At 33.4% G+C, this 11478-nt stretch overlaps 1 pseudogene; it reads right to left on the bottom strand.

Moving 5' to 3' along the window:
- Positions 1-7972: 7972 nt before the first annotated feature.
- LOC130854022 (nucleoporin Nup37-like) lies at positions 7973-8950 on the bottom strand (annotated as a pseudogene).
- Positions 8951-11478: the final 2528 nt, after the last annotated feature.

Raw genomic sequence — 11478 nt, 5'->3', positions numbered from 1 at the left:
ATATGTATTTAGGGACTATTAAATTCTACAGCTTAAATAAGATGGGCAAAGAGTCCTTGAAAACATAACTTACTAAAGTGAAACAAGATGAAACAGAAAATGTAAATAGCCTCTGTGATATAAAGAGAGAACAATGTCCAGACTGATTTTTTTTCCAAAGATTCATTTTTTGCAGCAGCTGATAAAAATACTATCACCCAACAACCTTCAATTTTCAGCTCTTCTAATATTATTTCAGCTTCAGGGTCATTCCACTCAAGGTTGAGCCCTTGCCCAGAAGGCCCTCATTCAATGATCAGTTACTGGGGGGATGGGGGGGAATGGCTCTGCCATTGTGGCCTAACATGGGACAATTCTAATGAACTATTTTAATTCCAGAACTTTCTGTGTGTAAACTGAGTTTGAATTCAGTTCTTCACTTCTCTACCCAAGCCTGTTTTTTTGTTGTTGTTGTTTTATTTTCTCCTCCTCCCTTCCACAGGGATTGCTACCAAGGGCTCTCACAAATAAACTCTCTACACAGTAAGTCTGTCTAAGGGTCTGTTTTCCAGAGAAACCAAGATGCCATGCCCCTGTCTGTACTGAGGAAAGTTAATTTATTTTTATTGATATTTTAAAAAATCCCCCTACAGTGAAAATTTCAGGTGCAGATGGTTTCACTTGTAAATTCTGTCATGCAATTAAAAAAGAAATACCACCAATCTGATGTAAACTTTTCAAGAAAACAGAGGAGTAGAGAATATTATGGGGCATAAATGCAACACCAAAAACAAAATTCTAAAAAAAATATTAAAGACTAATATTCTTATTGAAAATAGATTTCTTAATTAAGTATAAGCAAATCAAATCTATCAATATATACTTGACAATACATTATAACCAAGTGGCATTTCTACCTGTAATATGAGATTGGTTTATCATTTGAAAATCAATTAATAAAATTCACTGCATTAATGAATGGAGAAAAAATAAAATCATCAAACAGATGCCTAAAACGTATTTCAGAAACTTCAATAACCATGAAGAACTTAAGAGCTATTATGGAAATACAGTTTTAAAACTGTGTATATAATGACATAATTATAGAAAATTAGAAGAATGAGAGAAAATATAGAGCCCAAATGTAGGCTCACCCTTCTACAATTTTTAATATTTTAACTGATGCAAAGCAACCCTATGAGCAAAGGAAAGCATAAAGTCTCTAGAAGAAATTGGTAAATGAGCTTGTGACATGCATGTGGCAACAGTTTCTTAAATAAGAAAGCAATAACTATAAAATTTTAAAATGCTTTATTATATTTAATCAAAACTTTAAGATTATGTTCATTAAGAAGTAACAGTAAGAAAATTAATAGAGAAGCTAAATATAAGAGGAAGGATTAACAATACACATACCTACCAAAAGTATTGTATCTGGGACATAAAGAGAACTCACAATTCAATAATGAAAGGATGAACTATCCAATAAAAAGAGATGTAAAGGAATTGAACAAGCACTTCACAGAGGAAGTTATATAGATTGTCAACAAGCACATGGAAAAGTGTTTAATGTCATTTTGAAATGCCACTACACACATACAACAAACTAAAAATTATGATACTGAATGTGGAACAGGTTTGCTCAACAATACATTCTATGATGATAAAAATGTCTATGTATGTGCTGCCTAATAGAGTAGCCACTAGCCACCTGTGGGCATTCAGCACTTGAAATGTGTCTAGTGTGACTGCAGAGCTAAATATTATTTAATTACAATCAATTTAAATTTAATAGCCATGTGTAGCCACTGGAGTGATTATACTTCTTATACATTGTATATGAGAATGAGAAACTGTACAACCACTTTGGTAAATGTCTGATAGGCTCTGATAAAAACCTACTAGATATTTACTCAATATCAATGTAAATGTTAATTTTACAAGATGACCACAAATACTTGAACAAGAATACCTATAACAGCTTTATACATCATAACCCAAACTGGAAAAAAAAAAAACCCAAATGCCCAACGAAATAGTAAATGGCTAAATGACTTTGGTATATTCATATAATGGCATACTACTCATTAAGTACAAGGTATAAAGAAAAACATAGGTGCATCTCAAAAATATTATGGTAAGTAAAAGGAAATTTACAGAACAACATATAGAACATACATTTTATATGATCCCATTTATATGAATTTCTGGAATAGACAATATTAACACAGTTGACAAATTAAAACAGGTTGTCTTTGGGAGTTAGAGAAAGGGGTTTACTGAAAAATGGTGTGAGGGAACTCTTTGAGGTGAGGGTAAGTTTCTGAATCTTTATAGATTTTGGAGTTGGACAAAGATATGCATTTTTCAAGGACTCATCAAATTATACATTTAAGAGTTAGGTATTTCATTGTATATAAACTTTACCCCAAATGAAACAAAAAAGGAATCAAACAAACATAGGACACTAGCTAATGAAATGTGTGTAGGTGTATTTTGGTGGAAGTTTACTGTTACTTGCTGTTTACTTTAAGAGCATATAAAGATGGATTGATAAGTAAATAAAGAGAGAGATATGATAAAGCAAGTATAATAATTGTTAATTATAAAATCTAGGTGTAGGTATATGGGTATTCAGAATAAATTCTTTCAGTTTTTGTGAATACTGGAAAATTTTCATAATGAAGTGCAAAAAATATTAAGCCCAAGTGATATATATATATATATATATATACATATATGTACAAAATATATTTTTCTCATAATTATATTCTGAAAATTTTATGTTTTTTTTCACTTTAGAACCAAAAGTGTCTCCTAATCTGTAAAACAATTTTTGAATTAATTTTTTTTCTAAGGACTATACCCCAAAATAATTACTTGAAGATATCAAGATCCTAGACTGTGATACCTTTTATTAGTCTTCAGTTCGATCTATGGCAGAAAATACAATATGAAAAGTATATTTTCTACAATGGGCTGACGCAGTAACTAAATTGAGGTTGCGTGAGTTTTATCAGATCCTTAGATTAACATTATGGATTATCAAAGTAGATGAAACTTCAGTGGATGTTTGACTACCTCCAATTGTTTCAATTAAAATACAAAATTATGTATTTTCTGAAAATGCAGTCTGTTAACACAAATGCTTCTAAAGAGGTAAATTTCAAAAGGATACATACTAGTTTTCTTGCTTGAAAGCTGTATATTCAAGGCAGTTGTAGAGTCATAGCTGGAATCATTCTAAGACAGAAAAAGAAGAGAATTTAGATTGATTAATGTATAACAAAATTTCTTTGATAAAATAATTTATTTGAAAAAAGTAAAGTGTATTTACAACTCACATTAGCTGGGTATGCTATATTCAGTAGATAACTTAAAGACATTGAGAGACATATAAATAAAAGCAAATAAACAAAAACTCAGAATTCATTAAGGAAAAAAAATGATTGATTGAACCTAATGCACTTTATTCAAACAACTAAATTACCGCTGCCAATGGATGTTTTAACAGCCTTAATAATGGAGTGACTTTTATAGAAAATATAACTATACTATATCATGTTAAGTGGGCTAGTATATCCTTCTGAAATATAAATGAAAGCACCACAAATCAGATATAGAATGTTTAATTTGTCAAAGATCTCAGAATCCCTAGAATAAAACATTGCTGTGTCATATTTTCAAAGCTCTCTATCCATTTATGTAGCTGAGTTAAAAAATAAAAGCTTTTATCTTTTTTTTCTCTTATGGTGAAATCATTGGGTCATGGTGCACAACGTAATGCAAGACATTTCCAAGCACAATAGGTTTAGACAGTAAATGTCAGAATCCTATTATACTGATTCTGCACAAAGCATGAATTATTAATGGTGCACCACTAATTACAATGATTGAACACATGTAAATGTGGGGAAGATATATTTTCTACAAGAATAAACATAAATATAAATTGAAAGTTCCAATAATATAAAAGCTTTAATGTATAAGTATACTTATAGTCAGACCATGATTTAGGTTGCTAAGAATTCCAGGAAATTGTATCATAAATTGAAGATAAAATATCAATAATTTTTGTATGCATTTTAGAGACACTACATACTATAACTTTGTAAAAGGGATGCCAAATGTGTCATTATTTTCAGATGATTATCTACTGGGAAAACTAAAGATAGTCAATGAAAAATCATTAGACTAAGAAACAGAGCTCTTCTGGGTAGTCAGTTATAAAATAAACTTTTTAAGGTGGTAGAAAGAGACTTAATTATCCTCTTCCCTGAAAATTACCTCTAGACAACAAAGAGAATAAGAAATAAGAATGTAAATATCATCTACAATCCTAAATTATAGGTATTATCAAATGCAATTTACATCATCTCAATGTAGGAAGAATAAACACTGTGGACTACTGAACTCAAAAAGCATTGGCAGATAAGTTTTCCAAAAGACGTGATGAAGCATAAGAGGTAAATCCAACCATTTCTTGTTGGCGTAATAGGGACAGCAGTTCCATCTGGTAATGAGACTCCCCTGAACCTCACTTGGCATCATGGAATAATATACTAAAGGAACAAAGGTGAAAGAATCAGGAAATAAGTCAGATGAAGAATGCTCAACCCCCTGCCCCTCAAAAAAGTTGCAACTTCACTAAGCAAATAAAATGTGTAACTACACTTATCACTCTGCATTAAGTAACTCAATAAAGAGACAGGTATTTCAGCACTGAGGAAAGAGCACAAGGCAACACAAAAAGGTGAAACAAGAGCTGGCAGTATTCAAGGAAAGAAATCAGAGAGAAAGATAAATTATCACAGAAGTGTTTCACACGGGAAGCAGTTTAAAGAGAATAAGTTAACACTAATAACAATGACAAAGGTGGAAAAGTGGATTTTATAAAATGAGCAAAATGCTTTGGGAAGGATTGTACTGTTAACAAGGCTTACAGAGAAAATAGTAGCTATTAAATGTGATGTTTGAGCATCAATATTTCTTAGTGTTCCTGATGAAGAGAATGAGAAAAAGGAAAAAGAAAACTATACAAACAGATGATTTTTAAAACCCTCCAGAAAAAATGTGAATCAAAATATTGAAAAGTTGTACGATGTTTATGGATAAATTGACAGAAATATTATCAACAACGAGCTCTGTCCTATTTAAAATCCTGAAGGACAAAGGAAAAGAAATAATCCTTTGTCATCTAAACAATCAGGCTGACCATAGGCTTCTGCACAGCAACATTTTTCTCTAAGCGACATTAAAATCATGCCTGTAATGTCTTCAGGGGAAGAAAAGTAGGATCAAGGATATAATTAAACTGCAAATATGACACTGGAATGTAAAGACTATATTTTCAAATTAACAAACATTCTTCTAAAAACGGTTTCCAGACAAGGACGAAATGAATAAGCAAAAAAATAATATATAAAAATAAAAATGAAAAATAAGCAAGAGTATGTCTGGTGACCAACAAATCTACTTAAATAAGGGATTTCATGTTAAGCTGTTGTAAAATGTATAAAACAAAATGTAAATTTTATACATAATGGCAAATAAAAATTCTATAACAAAAAAAAGATGGAAGGAAAAGAAAAAATGTTTGGAGTCCTTTTTTTAGTTGTAATTTATGTTATTTAATTTTCCAAATTTTCTTCAGTGAACATGTTACCTTTAAATCAGAAAATATAACTTTTAAGATAAAGTCAGTTACTATGAAAGTTCTAAAATTTTACACTATGCAAGCCAGCCTACCACAAACTCTGTAATTACATGTACAATAGGAGACCTCTGAGTTAGAGACAAAGACTATTTCTTTTACTTTCAGCAAAAGAAGCAGACAGAATAACACTGTAGTGCAAGTTCCTTGAGCCCCAATTCCCACAGAGTGTTATGGTGAGGAACTATACATACACAGTGAGGGTGATTGACAGGTGAGGAACCCTAAGTTCCATAGACTCTGACCTTACCTAGGGATTACCGACAAACATCCACACCTGCCCATCCTCTTTTCTGGAGAAAGAGAGATTATTGTTATCGTCCTGGGATACAAGCAAAGGTCTCCAGGCAGGGATGCCTCTAAATCTCTCTAGAGGAAGGCATTGTCTTTATCTTAAGTGATTCAGGAATACACATAGATTTTCTTCAGAAGAATTTCCTATTTCCATCTCTCCAGAGCCTTTATGTCTCCACAAATGTTCCTGAAAAGACAGTTCCGGAGCACATTGTCTCTTTACATCTGGACCTGTAGAAACGCCACAGATTCATGGAGAATCGACTCACAATAATGGTCCAATTTTGGAGGCCTATTTTTTCCCATTATTGCCTTTTATTATTGCCTTTCAAGAACCATGATTTCTTTTAAAATGAGTGGGTAACCTTTAAACACAATTTTACTGCATTTGCTAATTGTTTTAATGGAGGGAAACTAATGGCAGCTAGTACAGCACCTGGAAACTCTGTTCCATGTCACGGTGCCTATAACTGGGAAAGGATAATCTCTCTGAGCACCCACCTATTTGGAGAAGCCTTGAGGGGATCCCCAGGCTTGGCAGGCTGCCCATCTCTATTATATTCCCAATTGCTGGTCAGTTCTAGAGTAAGTGCCTGAGGCAAACACCTCATTCCTGGTATTTCATTCTTCAGGTAATTGATATTACATTTCAGAATCTGTGCTGTGGCTGCCAGGTCTCAGTGAAATGGTTAGAAATGACACGAGTCAAGAAGCAGGATCCTGGACCTTCTGTATCACTAGAAACAGACTTAAGCTTTGCTTCTGCAGTCACTTTTTATCAACATTATTCAAATTTCCTACTTTTTCACAATTTCCAACATGGGCCAAAGAGAAGCATTATTTTTTTGTGTATGTGGCATTGTAAAAAATAATTTATGACTATAAAAGTAGGAAGAATTCTGAGAAAATGTATACAAATTATTAATCGAGAGGTAATTTTTGTAGTGGTAGAAACAGATATCATGCTTGTTATTTGTAAACTATTCAGCAGATAGTCTGCTACTTGCATACACACTAACCTCTCAACTTGTTCTCCAAACCTAATGTAACACAGAGTTTATTCTTCCCCTTTGAGTGTCTCAGGAAAGGTGGCCCCGCAGACCCAAGGGTGAAACGTGGTACTAAACATGAAACCAGGAGTCTGCACACATTTTTCTGGAAAGGGTCTGAAAGTAAGTATTTTAACCTTGCAGGCCAGATTATCTCTGTCGTTATTAATCAAATCTGCCACATACAATACGGAAACGAGTGAGCATGGCTGGGTTCCAATAAGACTTTATTTATGGATATTGTATTAGCTTTTGGGGGCTGCTTTAACAGATTACCACTCACTGGGTAGTTTAAAACATACATTTGTTCTTTCACAGTTCTGGAGGCTAGAAGTCTGAATTCAAAGTGCCAGCTAGTTCTGGCTTCTTCGGAAGGCTCTTGTGAAGATTCCTTCACTGCCTCTCTCCTAGCTTCTGGTGTTTACCTTGCAATCCTTGGCATTCCTGTACTTAGAGCTGCATCACTCCAATCTCTGCCTCCACCTTCACATTGCTCTTTTCCTTCCGCGTGTGTCTTTGTCTCCAAAACTCACTCTTCTTACAAGGAGACAAGTCACTGAAACTAGGACCCACCCTACTTTAGCATGATCTCGCCTTAACTAATTACATATGTAAAGACAATATTTCCAAATAAGGTTACATTCATAGTATAGGGGTTGGGACTTCAACATATCTTTTGGGGGATACAATTCAACCTACAACAAATAATCAAATTTGAATTTCTGTAATTTTCAAATATCATGAAATACTACACTTATAATTTTTTCAACCATTTAATTTTTTTTTTTAATTTTCAAACTATCAACCTTTTATTTAACAAAAGCAACAGCTGGAACATTTCCAGATCTTACAGTATATATTTGATATAAAAATAAGGAATTCTTCAAAATATGTATTAAAAATAGTTTTATGAATCTAAGTACACAGAATATTTATCTTACATTTCAGTCACCCAAAACAACAGCTTGTGGTCTCCTCCAATTGCAGAGTGGGAGAGTCCTATGCCAGGAAAGGCCAGATCCAACAGCTACAGAACCAATGAGGATGGGCTGAGGGTGTCCTAAATGATGAATTTGAAACTGGCTGGCCATTTTGCCAGGATAACCAGTGGTTGCAAACAAGTTTTCATTAATTGTGGACCATCTGAATAAGCAGGCTTGATCTATGTGGACAGGTCTCTTATCTGAGGGTAACTGGATCGAGTAATATCCCAAATTAACCAATCATTCCCTGCAACAGCTCAAACTTTGAAGGTGTTTTTTAAGCACCAGTGTGCTGACATTAATGGCATCTGTTCTGATTCAAGAGATAAAATTGCCTGTTGAGCCAAAAGATCATAAAACTGAATTGTTCCATTCTTCTCTGCAACCATCAGCTTAAAACTTTCCTCAGGATACCAGCAGACACTTATTCCAGGGGAATGAAGAACAAAATGAGCTGTCTGTATTCCTTCCAAGTTCCAAATCCTGCAGGTATGATCATCACTCACACTTGCAATTTCTTGACCTTCTTTGGGATCAAATACCAAACCATTGATGAAATCTGAATGGCCCTCTAAAACCTTGTATTCATTTTTATCTTGAAGATCTGAAGTAAATAATCTAATTTTCATATCAGCAGCAGAAGTACAAAATTTGATTACTGGAGGCAATGAATCAAGTCTAGTCTCTGGGCTCCAAGCTATGCCGTCGACCCTGACTCCATGGTGAAATGTTTGTAGTGTTTTATACTGAATTCCTTCAATGTCTGCTTCTTCCTCCTGAAACGCACATGTGCCAATGACCACAAAATTATTGCCACCATATGCAATTAGGTTTCCTGAATCTCCACTCTCAAAGGGATTGAATTCTACCACATGCACATAATCTTCGCAGTCCACAGTGTAGGCAGCATTTCTTGTGGCATCTTGCTTCATCCTGTATGGCAAAACTTGCACACTTGTAAAAATAGCCTTCTATTGGACAAGGTCACGAAACGGAGGGCCCCTGGAAGCAGCTAGAAGGGAGCTGGTGTTCCCATTTAAATTATTAAAACCATTCTTGCAGGCTATACAAAAATAGGCAGCAGGTTGCATTTGGTCCACGGACCATAGTTTACTGAACATTGCTCTGGATCAAAGATAGTAATTTCCTTAAGAGTGTTTAATTTAGAGAGGAGAATGTGAAGCAACCTGGTCAATTAACTAAGAGAGGAAGAATTCTGAGAAAAGGGGATTTGAGGAAAGTTTTCTTCAGATTTAAATAATGCTAGAACAAAGGCCTTTTTTTCCTTCTTATTTTAAGTTTTTGAACAATAATGTATGAGGATGTTAGGTGACTCTGAGGTCAGTTTATAGCCTCAAGGAAATAAAGTTATTGAGAATGGCAGTTTGTTGAGAATGGGAAAGCAACAAGATGGGGGAAAAATCTGAATTTGTTGTGGGGCTGCTGACTTTGACAAAGTAAAACTGCTTGCCTTTGTACTTCTTTTCATGAAACAAAGAATTATGGAGCACCTGCTATGTAGCACACCGTCCTAGTCCTTGAGGTAAGAGGAACACTGAATGAAGCAGATGGTACTTTTGCACCCTCAAATTTTACATTTGAGTGGAAGAGAGATAAAAATGAAGGAAGGAAGGAAGGGGGAAAGAAAGAAAGAAAAAAAGAAAGGAAGGAAGAAAAAAGGAAAGAAAGAAAGAATCAGAGGAAGGAGAGAGGGAGGGAGGAAGTTAATGCTTCCATCTCAAACTTTCATTGTGCTTGGAAATCACCCAGATTAGGACCTGAGATTTTCACATGTTCCAAATGATGCTAATTCATACGGTTTGCAGACTAGACTTGAAATTGTAAGCATAGAGAAAAAGCGTAAGTAGTAAGGACTTGGGATCTGAGAGGATGGTACCCCTTCATTATATCATAAACATCTGTTGCCAGTCCAGCAGAACATACAACTTACTGTATGTTTCTTAATATTTCTTTCTTATTAATGTGATCATCGATGGAGGATTACTTGCTGAATTTCATATGAATCTCTTACAGTTAGTTTTCTCCAAATGCATGAGATTAGCAATCTAAAGTCTGGACTCTGATTCTAACCTTCACAAAACCTAAAGACATCCATAATATTTTGCTCTTTCTTTTATAATCCATAAAATACTCTTAAAGAATGATAAAAAATTATATCCCTCTTAATAAATATTTTCAGGTAGACAGTTAAAAAATTATCATAAAATTATATGACTGCAAAGGACATAACTTCTGGAAAATTCTATATGGTGAGTGACAGTTTTATGTAATATGGTTATATTGCTTTTTTAGGAGTATCTGATAGAATTTGAATACTATAGTAAGTTGAGGTCTATAATGATTTAAATAAATTAATAATATCATTTTACAATTGAAAATTTTACATTGTCTATTTCTCTTTGAAATAACTTCAATCTTACATTTCCTATAGACTACTACACTACAAACAAACATGTATTATTTAAAACTGTATTTTTAAAATTTATTATAATCATAAAACTACATTTTAAATTCCCTTTGAATAAAGCTATTACAATTGAGGAAAGAGTTGTTTTAAAGATTTCCAAAAATATATTTAAACATAAGATGTAGCACTATGTAAATGTACTTACTTACGAGATGGAATAGAGAGAAGGAAGCTATGAGACCTAGATAAAAGGAGACTTTGCTGCCATTAATATTTATCATTATCTCTTTGTTTTCAGTGCCTTTTTTTATATTTGTGCAATGTATTATAATAAATCAGGACTGATGATAGATACGGCATGTTCTTTTAAAGTGGAGAAGAACAATTGATGAAAGGAGAAATTGGAAAAAGAATATGTTAGTTCTCAGGTAATATGTTTTTAAAAAAAGAACATGTAGGAGACTCAGTTTTAACATCAACATATAGAGCTTAAAAGTCATAATTCTCAACCTTACAAAAATAAAAAGCTAAGGAAACTAAAAATCAATTACCTTTTTGGAATCCATCACAAAACAGGGGACAAAAGAGCACAGGAAAAGAATAAATGAAACTAAAATAAAATTATATTTTCTTATTCTTAGTTTACTTAAAAATAAATGTTTAAAACAATCATAGTAGCAATGTAGTAGCAATGTATTGCTAATTGTAGTGTATGGAGAAGTGAAATTCATGACAGCAATGTTATGAGTCACCGTAGGGAAGAACTGGGACTACACTGTCTTAAGCTACATGTATCACACATGAAGGACTATAGTGTTTCTGAATTTAGATTAGTCAAAAATGTATAGGTAGCCTCTAGGGAACACATTAAATTTTTTTTAAAGAAGTAAAATGAACATGCTACAAAAAAAAAGATAAAATGGAATCCTGTAAATGCTCAATTATAACCAGAGAAAGCAGGAGAAGAAGGGAAAAAAAGGAAACAAAGAAACTTACAATGATCAACAAATAGAAAAGTTATATAAACATGGT

Source organism: Hippopotamus amphibius, chromosome 5, assembly GCF_030028045.1.
Source record: "Hippopotamus amphibius kiboko isolate mHipAmp2 chromosome 5, mHipAmp2.hap2, whole genome shotgun sequence".
Taxonomy (NCBI): domain Eukaryota; kingdom Metazoa; phylum Chordata; class Mammalia; order Artiodactyla; family Hippopotamidae; genus Hippopotamus; species Hippopotamus amphibius.
The sequence above is the reverse complement of the archived record's forward strand: the minus strand, read 5'-3'. Positions and strand labels throughout refer to the sequence as shown.